Source organism: Aquarana catesbeiana, linkage group LG01 (genome assembly GCF_042186555.1).
Source record: "Aquarana catesbeiana isolate 2022-GZ linkage group LG01, ASM4218655v1, whole genome shotgun sequence".
NCBI classification, from domain to species: domain Eukaryota; kingdom Metazoa; phylum Chordata; class Amphibia; order Anura; family Ranidae; genus Aquarana; species Aquarana catesbeiana.
Window position 1 is genome coordinate 750,334,395 of NC_133324.1, and position 12,775 is coordinate 750,347,169.

The following is a 12,775-nucleotide window of genomic DNA, read 5'->3' on the forward strand; positions in this document are numbered from 1 at the left end:
AAACACTTTGAGGCTTGCATATGATTTGATGATGGAAATCAGCAGAGCTTCTGCTCATTTACTAAAGCACTGGAACAAATGCACTTGTAGAGTGCACATGCATTTTGCAAACTGCAACATATATTTGCTTTAGACAAATCAACACCACAGAACATTCAAGCAAATTTTAACGAGGGTGGGGGTGGGGGGGTTGTGAAATCTAGATAATTGCTCATTAGCAGCACACTATTTGGAGTGAGTTTAGGTGGGGGGGGTGGGGGGGTTGTGAAATCTAGATAATTGCTAATTATAAGCACACTAAATACACTCCAACAAAATACATTCAAAATGAGTAGACTAGGTGGATATGTTCCCATCACTTCATGCTGGGAAGGTTATTGAAGGAAAATATACATGCATGACAAAAAATAACAGGAAAAAATTCCAGCATGTGTGAGGATAAAAAGGGGACATTCACACTATATTGCAATGATGGTAAGTAGTGTTTGAAGCAAGAAATACATTACATTATCAAAGATTACATAAAAGAACATGTGATGCTAATAAAAGAAAAATATCTTACCTTAATATAGTCCTTCTGCAGGACCTGTATGATGGCAGAACAGGTCTCTGGGATAATGATCCCCAGAGCCTGGGGGGAGATGCCTGTCGAGAACTTAAGGTCCTGCAGGCTTCTCCCTGTGGCCAAATACCGCAAGGTAGCGACCAGCCTCTGCTCCGGAGTGATGGCTTGCCTCATGCAGGTATCCTGCCTGCTGATATAGGGGGTCAGCAAAGCCAACAAACGGTCAAAAACGGGGTCCGTCATCCGGAGAAAGTTCCTGAAATCCTCAGGATTATTCTCACGGATCTCACGGAGCAAAGGCATGTGACAGAACTGGTCACGCTGAAGCAACCAATTCTTGGTCCATGAACTCCTCCTCGCCCTGTTCATGGACTGGTCTTGGGCTGAAGAATAAACTACAGCACCAAGCACATACAATGCACGAGCTCTACGACGAGTACGTACAGGTAACATGGCTTCAAAACGGTCGGCTGGTCAGAACGCACTAAACAGAACGCACTGAAGAACAGCAAGGCCTGTGAAGAACGACCTGAAAATCAGGAACGAGCGGCCAATAAAACAAAGATTTCTCAATGCCAACTGACCAAACGCACTGAAAAGCAGATACAAACCTCACAAGCACAGACTGAACAACAGTTAAAACGAACTGAAAAATACGAGTCTCACAAGCGCGAATCGTCTCTCACCAAACTTCTACTAACACGAGATAAACACGAGATTAGCAGAAGGAGCCCAAAGGGTGTCGTACGGGCTATTGAACTTCCGTTTTATAGTCTCGTCGGACTTGGTGTACGTCACCGCGTACTAGGCTGTCGTACTTTTGTGTGGTCGTGTGTGTGCAAGTCCGTTCGTAAGAAAGTCTGCCGCAAGTCCGCCGAAGGTACATCGGAAGTATGTCGGACAGGCTGTCGGACTTTTGTAGGTGAAAAGTCCGACCGTGTGTACGCGGCATTATGATGTCTATTTCACGATTCCACACCATGATGTCCTGGATTAGGATTTGGGCACTTGCACTTGTGAAATGTTGAGCTTGCTCTTCCACAAACAGCACATCACCTAAAAATTTTAGTAAAAACATGTATTATAAATATGCAGGCATACATATATTACCTGAAGCTGGGGTGTCAGACACTCACCTGTTGTGGTGACAATTTCGCCCACATCCTCCACCTCTCCTTCCTCCAGATCCTCGGGTGTGGTGTTGTGTTGAGTTCCCCTTCTTTCTGAGGTGTGGGATTCCTGGTGTCCTCTGAAAGGTGTCCTCCGAGTCTTTGCTTCCCTATGAGAATGAAACAAAAGGTATACTTAGCACACAGATATTTGAGTCCAGAAATAGGAATATGAAACATTGCTGGGAAGTGGGGTACAATTGTCGGTTTTGGCAGAGTTCCAAGCTGAAGACATGATTTTTTAACTTACCAAAGCTGGAATACTTACCTTTTTGTAACAATTTTCACACATAGAGACACCCCAAGTATCCACTGGAATACCTGTGTGGGACACCCTAAAAAGTTTCTTCTGATGTCCCACACTAGTGCTCCTGAGTCCAGATGTGTAAACAGTAGATATGTGCATTCGTTTTCGTCCAAATGCATTTTTGTCCGAATTTAGGGTATTTTCGTTAACGTTTTAATAAACGATAACGAACGTGCAGAATCCGAAAACCGAAAGATTCGACATAAACAAATGCTTTATTTTCGTTTTCGTTGTGAAAACAGTTGAATATAGATAGGAGATTCGACATGTGGTCGAATGTGCCTAACCTTAGCTCTATTAGTCCAAGATTATTCAACATGGAGAGAAAAGCTTCGACATAGAGAGAAAAGATTCGACATTATAGAGACAATAGCAAAAAAGGTTGAATGTGCCTAACCTAACTCTATTAGTCCAAGATTATTCGACCTAGAGAGAAAAGATTCGACATGAAGATTCAACGAAGCAGTGGCTGCGAGCAGACATTTATGGTCAGATGCTCCGCACATAGGCTATAGAAGAATTCTAATGTTGGTTGACTAGTAATAATAATTAATAAATATAATTTTAACTAGTGTCATACAACATTAGAATTCTACTATAGCTTGTGGCGTCAAAAAGTTTAGCTGCTCCGTCGAATCTTCTTAGAACATTCGACAGACACCATAAGCCTTCAATGACAGATTCGACCTTAATTATTTTGGATTTTCGGATGAATGCATTTTTTAACGAAACAAAATAAATAAAAACTAATTTCGGGAGTAACTAAATAAATTTATTTTTCGGACGAAAACAAAATTCCGAAACAAAATATTTCAGTGTGCACATGGTACTAGTAAACAGCTGCTGAGTGTCCTCTCCTTACATTACATGAAATCAAGCTTGCATTTCATTCTAGTTACAAACACATCTAGACAGCAATGTACAAAACTTATTTTTATACAAATAGGCAATGACAAAATGTATTTAACCTGTATCTGCCCAAAACATCGTATTTAATGAGCGAACAATGTTTACTACGACTGATTACTGTGCCCGCGAACATGAAAGTCGCCATTTTAAACTGTACAACAGTATAGAAAAGCACATGGCGCAGCATGCAAGTATTAATAATAATAGGAACACACGACAACTACTTACTTTTTAGAAGCACTTTCTTGATCCTTCTATAATGATCCTGCTCCCTCAGTTTCAGGTCTGACCAGCGTTTCCTCAATTGCTCCTTGGATCGTCGTACCCCAAAATTCCTGTGCATACTCTTGACAACTTTAGTCATGATCTTGGCCTTTCTCACATCATAGTCGGCCCTCTTCAAGATGTCCACCATCTCCACCATCTCTACAAAGGACATATTTGAGGCCTTAAATCTTCTCCCCTGGGATCGTGATGTTTCGGGCTCTGGGCTTTCCTCCTCCTCGTTACTAAAATTAACACACACCTGCTGTGTCTCCGCCGTGTCTCTCCTACTGCACTCCCAAAGAGAAGGGGCGCGGAATAGACTAGAAAGAACGTCAGGGGCGGGCGACACGGGCAGAGTTTCACGCATGCACAGTGTATATCAAGCTAACACATGTGTCGTACCTACGTTCTGCGTGCGGAGGAAGGAGGAACGGAAGTGGCGAGCGTCCTAAACAAAGGTAAAATTTTAACTTGGGCCATCAGTGGCCTATACTGCTTCAAGATTGAGGCCTATATTGTGATAAGATTTTGAGAGTTTAGGCTGACATTAGTGTCTTTGTCTTGTGTATTGTCTTACAGCAAATATGAATCACTTCAAGGACCCAGAATTCATGGCCAGTATCATAGACAGGTACAGGGAGATGAGGAATTTGTGGGAGGTGAAACACAGCTTATATTATAATAAACAAGCTAGGAGGTCAACGCTGGATAAACTTCTGAAATTTGTGAAGACTCGGGTCCTCGATGCAACCATCATGTTCTTGGAAAAGAAAATTGGGATCTTGAGGAACATGTATAACAAGGAGCATAATAAGATCCAGAAATCACTCAGATCAGGAGCAGCAGCAGCGCAAGTGTATGTACCCAGGCTGTGGTACTTCAACAAACTGCGGTTTCTGGACGACCAGCTTGAAGCCAGGGAATCACTTTCTACCCTTCCCTGCAGCCTTCCCTCCACCCTTCCCTCAACCCCAGCAGAGGCTGACGAGGAACAACCTGGGCCTTCCATCCTGGAAGAAGTGGATGCGCCCAGCTGGAGTCAGGTATATTATTTTTGTACATATTTATTGTCCTAATATTAATGATGTTAACTAGATGTTATAATTGATAATAAATTAATGATTTAAAAAAAAGTTATTTACTTATCAATAGACAGTAGTGGCCAAAAATGTTTGGGACAAGAATGAAAAATGCTGGGGTCAGAATGATAGTTTTTTCTATTTATTAAAATTCAATTTGCAAGTCACGAGCTTTAAATTGTGTGTGATTGATGAACCAAAAACAAAAACTATGTCCCTTTTTTATACACAGGATGAGCTCAGCCAGGGGGAGGGTCTGGAAAGTGGCACACAGGAGGAGGCCTTGCCCAGTGTCAGCCAGGAGGTGGGCGGGCCCAGTGTCAGCCAGGAGGTGGGCAGGTCCAGTGTCAGCCAGGAGGTGGGCGGGCCCAGTGGCCTCACCCAATCACAGGTGGATCCCCTCCGCCTTACAACAAAAAGGCCCAGGAAGGGGACGATCACGGAGGAGGCAGCACTGGGCCTCATTAGGGAAGCAAGTGATGTCCTCAGAAGCCCCCCCAACGCTGAAGAGGCCTATGGCTGCTATCTATCCACTAGAGTGCAGAAACTGGAGGAGGGCCAACGCCTCCTCTGTAGGGGAATTTTTGCTCAAGCCCTTTAGAAGGGGTTGAGGGGCCAGCTGACTGAGAACAGCCACGTATGTGAGCTTGCCCATCCTCCTCCTCCTCCTCCTGCCACAAGTCCACCACCAGAGCCACAGCCTCCAAGGAAGGCTGCAGGGAAGGGTGCAGGGAAGGGTGCAGGGAAAGGTGGAGGGAAGGCTGCAGTGAAGAGAAGAAAGTGATGGCCTGGGTTCAGTCTGGTCTGACAGAAGACGCAGGCTGGTGTAGTACCACAGCCTGGGGACATAGATATCATCTGCTGCTGGTCCTGATCTCTGGGAGTCCTGGACCAGATTGGGCTCCAAATTATATGGACTCCTCAAGATAACAATTTTATTTTCCACAGACTTGATGTCTGCCCTGGGGGCCAAAAGGCTTTGCAAATTCCAAAAGTTTCTCCAGCGTTGCCTTCCTCTTTATTTTGTTACCCAGAATAAATGGATATTTTATTTTCTGAAAATACTTACCTATGTGTAGGCAAGTACATTTCAAAAAGACAATGTCAAATTAACAAGGGACAACAACCAACCTCCTTGAGGTTAATACAAAATACAAGATAATAATGTTATTGTGGTAACTTGACTCACAAAAAAAAAATTATGGAGATCACTAGAAAATAATTTTTCAATAATCCAAAAAAAGGAGATCTTGATGAAATAAAAAAAAAAGATGACTATAAAAATGAATTCTAAACATTATTATGGAGATCTGGCTTTAAAAAAATAAAATATTATTCATGAAATTACGAGAAATAATAAAGAAATAAGTTTGTCAGAACTCTGTGTACTTGCTTCAGAGCATGCGTCATTTTTGGTGCGTCGGAACCGCATACAGACAAGCGTTTTTTCCGTCAGAAAAATATAGAACATGTTCTCTATCTAAGTCCGTCTGAATTTTCAATGGAAAAAGTCAGATGAGGTATACACACGGTCGGAATATACGATGAAAAGCTCCCATCGGACTTTTTCTGTCGGAAATTCCGACCGTGTGTACGCAGCATGAGAGTAACTTCGCCCAACCATCCAAGAACAGTTTGGTGACGAACAATGCCTTTTACAGCATGCTGGAGCACCTTGCAATAAGGCAAAAGCAATAACTAAGTGCTTTGGGGAAAAAACATCAAAATTTTGGGTCCATGGCCAGGAAACTCCCCAGACCTTAATCCCATTGAGAACTTGTAGTCAATCCTTTGCATAAACTTAGTGTAATTGTCAATAAAAGCCTTTGACACTTATGAAATGCTTGTAATTATAATTCAATATGTCATAGTAACATCTGGCAAAAAGATCTAAAAACACTGAAGCAGCAGACTTTGTTAAAAATAAATTTTTTGTGTCATTCTAAAATTTTTTGGCCACGGCTGTACAGTCCTCACAATAGATTTTGCAGTTACTCGAGTTGAGCAGGTAGCAGCCCAAGACTTCCTCTCTTTACAGCTGTCATTTTAACAGGCTAACTTCCAGGTGATAAATGTTGCAGCAAGTTACTTTATTAACATTATCTTTCCATCTATTGCATCAGCAATAGTTAGCAACTGTATTTTTCATTTTTTTTTCTCTCTTTCAATCTCTTAGAGTGCCTATCTATACTATCTACACAATGCTCCCTCCACAATGCATCTCCTAGCTCAACTCTACAATTCCTGCTGGCTGGTGTCACATAAGTGTCTGGAACATGCTATAGATTATGCATCACGCACTCACACAGCCTCATCTGAGCATTGTAGCATCTCAGATCCCACTGATAATCTCTGTGTCCCTCATAGAGCCAGCATACCAGTCTTTCTAGGTGACAAACTCAATTCCTTCATACTCTTTCTCATGGATTCCTTGCATTCCAAATCTCACTTCCAACAAGCAACCTATACCTTGAGCTTTACCCCTATGCGCCAACCAGGTACAACCTAGAACAGATTCCTGTTGAAAAAGGAAACCTTGTTAGGACTCACATGTAAACGCTCTGACTTTATATATACACAGTAGTGCAACCATGAAAAATACACCACACATTCACTGACCTGCAGATACAAAAATAAGAGTTTATGCTCAAATCCAAAAAACGTATATACAGTATAAATGGCATTAAGGGGATGTGTCATGTGTACAAATACACATCAGGTAACTTTCTGCACACTGTAAAACACATAATAAAGCAATGATTTCACAATGCATGTTGGGCTAGCCAGTTGCATCAAAATGGCCCCTTGTTATGGCAATGCAGACACCTACTCTATAGACTTGTTTTATTAAGAAGTGATGATTTAAAAGGGACATTTATTGCCTGAAAAGGCTATGGAAATTCTTCTGAAAGGCGTTATGTCCTTCATTCTTGCCTGGATATCCTCTCATCTGCCAAGTTCACAACCATTTTGCTGGCAGACATGCAAGTAGTGTTATGCTGCACATCCCATTGGTGGCTCTTCTGATTACAGAACATTATGAAAGATGAGCCTAGCTAACAAATCAATGCTAACAGACTGGTAGCGACCTTTGTGTGACCCTGGAGCAGATGCAGGGCTTAATTAAATCCACCCTGGAAAAGCAAATGCATAATTACTCGAAAACTGCCTTATTTTCAATTCCAAAGCCTGACCGAAAGATTGAGATGGTCATATTTTATTTTGATAACTTGTTATAATAAGATCAATGGACACTTAGTCATATACTCAATACTCCAGTACATAAACACAAAACTAGACACATATGTTGGTATTAAAGCAACATGTTCACCATATGCATTTTAATCCATGGCAGGTAAAATTGCAACCATAAAGACTAAGGCTGTTCATAAAAATATACAGTGCCTTGAAAAAGTATTCACACCCCTTGAAATATTCCACATTTTGTCATGTTACAACCAAAAATGTAAATGTATTTTACTGGGATTATATGTGATAGACCAACACAAAGCGGCACATACAATTGTGAAGTGTAAGGAAAATAATAAATGGTTTTCAAAATGTTTTACAAATTAATATCTGAAACGTGTAACGTGCAATTGTATTCAGCCCCCCCCCCCCCCCCCCTCAGTCAATACTTTGTAAAACCACCTTTCATTGCCATTACAGCTGCAAGTCTTTTTGGGTATGTGTCTACTTTGCACATCTAGAGGGTGACATTTTTTGACTGGGCCATTCTAACACATGAATATGCTTTGATCTAAACCATTCCAATGAAGCTCTGGCTGTATGTTTTAGGGTCGTTGTCCTGCTGGAAGGTGAACCTCCACCCCAGTGTCAAGTCTTTTGCAGACTCTAACAGGTTTTCTTCTAAGATTGCACTGTATTTGGCTCCATCCATCTTCCCATCAATTATGACCAGCTTCCCTGTACCTGCTGAAGAAAAGCATGCCCACAATATGATGTTGCCACCACCATGTTTCACAGCGGGGATTGTGTGTTCAGGATGATGTGCGGTGTTAGTTTTCTGCCACACATAGCGTTTTGCTTTTAGGACAAAAAGTTCAATTTTGATCTCATCTGACCAGAGCACCTTCTTCCACATGTTTGCTGTGTCCCCCACATGGCTTTTCGCAAACTGCAACGGGACTTCTTATGGCTTTCTTTCAACAATGGCTTTTTTCTTGCCACTCTTCCAGAAAGGTCATATTTGTGGAGTGCACGACTAATAGTTGTCCTGTGGACAGATTCTCCCACCTGAGCTGTGGATCTCTGCAGCTCCTCCGGAGTTACCATGAGCCTGTTGGCTCCTTCTCTGATTAATGATATCCTTGTTTAGGTGGACAGCCATGTCTTGGTAGGTTTGCAGTTGTGCCATACTCTTTCCATTTTTGGATAATGGTTTGAACAGTGTTCCATGAGATGTTCAATTGGGATATTTTTTTATAACCTAACCCTGCTTTAAACCTCTGCACAACTTTGTCCCTAGCTTGTCTGGTGTGTTCCTTGGCCTTCATTATGCTGTTTGTTCACTAAGGTTCTCTAACACACATCTGAGGACATCACAGAACAGCCATATTTATACTGAGATTAAATTACACATAGATGGACTCTATTTACTAATTGGGTGACTTCCGAAGGCAATTGGTTCCAATAGATTTTAGTTAGGGGTATCAGAGTAAAGGGGCCTGAATACAAATGCATGCCACACATTTCAGATATTTATTTGTAAAACATTTTGAAAACTATTTATCATTCCCTTTACAATTATGTGCCATTTTGTGCTGGTCTATCACATAAAATCCCAATTAAATACATTTATGTTTTTGGTTGTAACATGACAAAATGTGGAAAGGGGTATGAATACTTTTTTAAGGCACTGTAGGTGTGAATTAAAGGACGTAAAATTGTAGTTCCACTAAAGGAAAAAGACAGTCTTTTCCCAACTATGGTGACTTTCCTTTGCTGTGCATGCCTGCTAAAGGACTTTTCCTTTTCTTAGGAGGTCCACACTAGTCAGACTTGTTGTTTTTGCATTTGTCCCAGACAGAAAATGAGTAGAATTTTTCTTGATGGGAACAATTAATTAAACATTGCAAAGGTTTTAACTTTTCTACATGCTATGCAAAACTAAAATAGAGAATTTGAATAGAATTCCATTGGGAAAGAATCATTTATCACTAATAATTCATACAGCATATTCAGTTGCCACAGGTAACCACTTTCATCAAAATGGGTAACAGATACTGGGGTTGATTTACTAAAACTGGAGAGGGCAAAATATGGTGCAGCTCTGCATAGAAACAATCAGCTTCCAGGGGTTTTTTTTGTCAAAGATTAACTGAACAAGCTGAAGTTAGAAGCTGAATGGTTACCATGCACAGCTGCACCACATTTTGCACTCTTCAGTTTTAGTAAATCAACCCCATTGCAATTCAAGAGCTAAATACAGAGCTTGCTTTATCAAGCCAATGCTTTGCATCAGGTCAGTGACACATTTAGCAGTCAATGTGGTTAGTGGCATTCAGATAGCAATAAACTACATGCAAATGCATTGGGAAAGGGTTATGCAAAGATGCACCTTGCTGATGTTTATTATAGAAAGCCTATAATAACAAGCAAACGAACAGAAGGTCCAAAACAGTCTGAAAAGCTTTTGGCCCCAGTCTGAAACAGACACCCTCTATATCAGAGCCATCTCAAAAACTTGAAAACTAAAGCAAATCTAAAATCGGATGCTGAAATATGCATTGCATTGTACTTGGCATCAGTAAAATTATAATACCAGGACTGATGGCCGTAGTTGTAATGCCCCCATTTCAGATGCCTGTAGTATGATGGCAAATTTAAATGTCATTAAATATATCATTCAATTTCTAATTGTTAGAAATTCTGTATATAGCACTACAGAACAGACAGACAGTGCACAGTCCACATGGGCTTTGCTGCTTAACTGCAGACAGAAAACACTTTATTATAGAGAAAAGACATAGAGCATACCATAGATGCAGCTACAAACTTATAAATACTGCCATCTATTGGTTAAAGAATATATCTCTACTAAAAACTGATATTGATGTAGTTGTTGCATAAAATACAACATTAATGTTTATAAAACTCTTATGCCGTGTACACATGACCGGTTTTGCCATCGAATAAACTCTGACGGAACTTCGACGGAATTCCATTCTAGATGTCTTGCCTACACACGGTCAAACCAAAGTCCGACCAAAGTCCGACCGTCCAGAATGCGGTGACGTACAGCACATACGACGGGACTAGAAAAAGGAAGTTCAATAGCCAGTAGCCAATAGCTTCCGTCTCGTACTTGCTTCAGAGCAAGCATCGCTTTTGGTCCATCGGAACATCATACAGACGATCGGTTTTCCCGATAGAAATTGGTTCCGTCAGAAACATTTAGAACATGTTCTATTTCTAGGTCTGTCCGAATTTTCGAAAATAAAGTCCAATGAGGCACACACACGATCGGAATAGACGATGAAAAGCTTCCATCGGACTTTTTCTGTTGGACATTCCACTCGTGTGTACGTGGCTTTAAGGTCAAAGGTCAAAGGATGCTGGTGTGCCAGCGTGTAAATGTAAGGGGTATCTGTTTGAAGGCTTCCTCAAAGTTCCCAATGGTTTAGTGAAGAGTGGTGGTTCTCTTGTGACAGGAAGGGCAACATACAAATCCAGTTTTGCTATGTTACCAGTAAGAGCATAAATAAATATAGACACCTTACAAATAGGAAACAGCAATTAGCAGTGCTTCTCATTTAAAAGATATAGTCCTAATCCCACCAGTGGTAATTCACAGGAGAAACTGGAGGTCTTGGTCAAAGTGCAGAGTCTGACATGTCAGTGAGAAACAATAGTAATAACACCGATTGCACAGTCAACTGAGTATTACACAGGTAAAATTAAGACAGACTGGTAGACCGGCTTTCCTAGATGAAGCTAAAGTTGGATGGTATAGCCTCAGGAAACTTTTGGGCTAGCAGATTAGTCTAATTTGATAACCAAAGCCCATAATCCTACACATTCCAGTCTGTATACTGGTTCATCATAATTTCTGCAGTGCATAGATATACTGAAGTGTGCAGAAAAAGGTGATATATCTATGTATAATTATCAGCACTCCTTGCATAAATTTCACAGTTAAAGGTTTCAAGCTTCCTAGTCATTTAGCAAGAACTAACAATGTACTGCCTGGACTGTAATGGCTCAAGGGCCTAAAACAGTTGGCTTACTCTTAAGAGAGTGTTCACTCCATGCTGCACTTCAACGCATGTATTTTTCATACTTGGAGACACATTATGTTAGGCAGCCCATTCAAAATAAGTAAATATATTGCAGGCTGCATCTCATTTGTAGCACAGCTATGTTGTGGAGGTGTATTGGGGTGACTTTTAAAATCAGTATTAGTAATAGTATTATTTAGTGTGGATTACTGCACCATGATGATATGAATGGGCCTTAAAGTAGATGTAAACCCAATCACTAAAATCTCTTATAAGCTTTACCATGTTAATATAATTTTAGGTACAACTAGCCAGCCACCCATCCCCCTGCCTATTCTCACCATCCAACTGCAGATTCTTTAAAAACAGATAAACAGAAAATGATGCATCTAATACTCAAATAACAACAGCAAAAGGGACAGTTACTGCTTAGCTCACATATGCTATCAACTACCAAACAGGCAGCGAATAGCATATACACCAGGTTAAGTGATAATATAAAAACAGAGGGAAACACATTACAATAAACAAGTCCAATGGTAACAATTACTAAAAATGCCAGGGAAAGTAATAATACAAACCTATGAATGTACATACTGTATGTTACCCCCCCCCCCCCCCACAATAAGCCCACCATACCCCCCAGGCAAAACTTGCCCCTGCATAGACATGTCCCCCTGGCAACAAACAGCAATAAACCCCCCAAGCAATAAACATACCCCAATATACATACCTCCCCTCAACATAAACACAGATCTCAGCAACATACATCCTCCCTCCCAGGCAGAACTTTCCCTCAACATAACCCAACCCAAGAATTTCAGGTATTGATATTTTTATGTAGTTGGTCCAGCTGCCTGCAAGGTAACTAAGCATTTACTGTACCTGTGTTGGAAGCTTGATATCACTGTAATAGGCCCCCTCTACTCCAATGAGCATCACTAGCTTCTGGGCCCTATGCTGAGTGGCTGCTCTACTGCATTGTGAACACAGGAGGCTGGTTGCTTGGCACACAGTCATTTAGAGGTTGCTTTGCATTTTCTCAGTGCATGCTAAGTGTTCTCTGATTGGACAATGTAGAGGTGCAGAGTGGTGACATCATACTCTCCACCTTGTCTAATCAGAGAATGCTTTGTATTAATTGAGAAAATGCAGATCTTTAGGGCCTATGCCTAGTGACTGACTTTGAAGTTAGTGGAGATCGCTGGCATCAGGGGTGCCTAGTACAGTGATTTCCA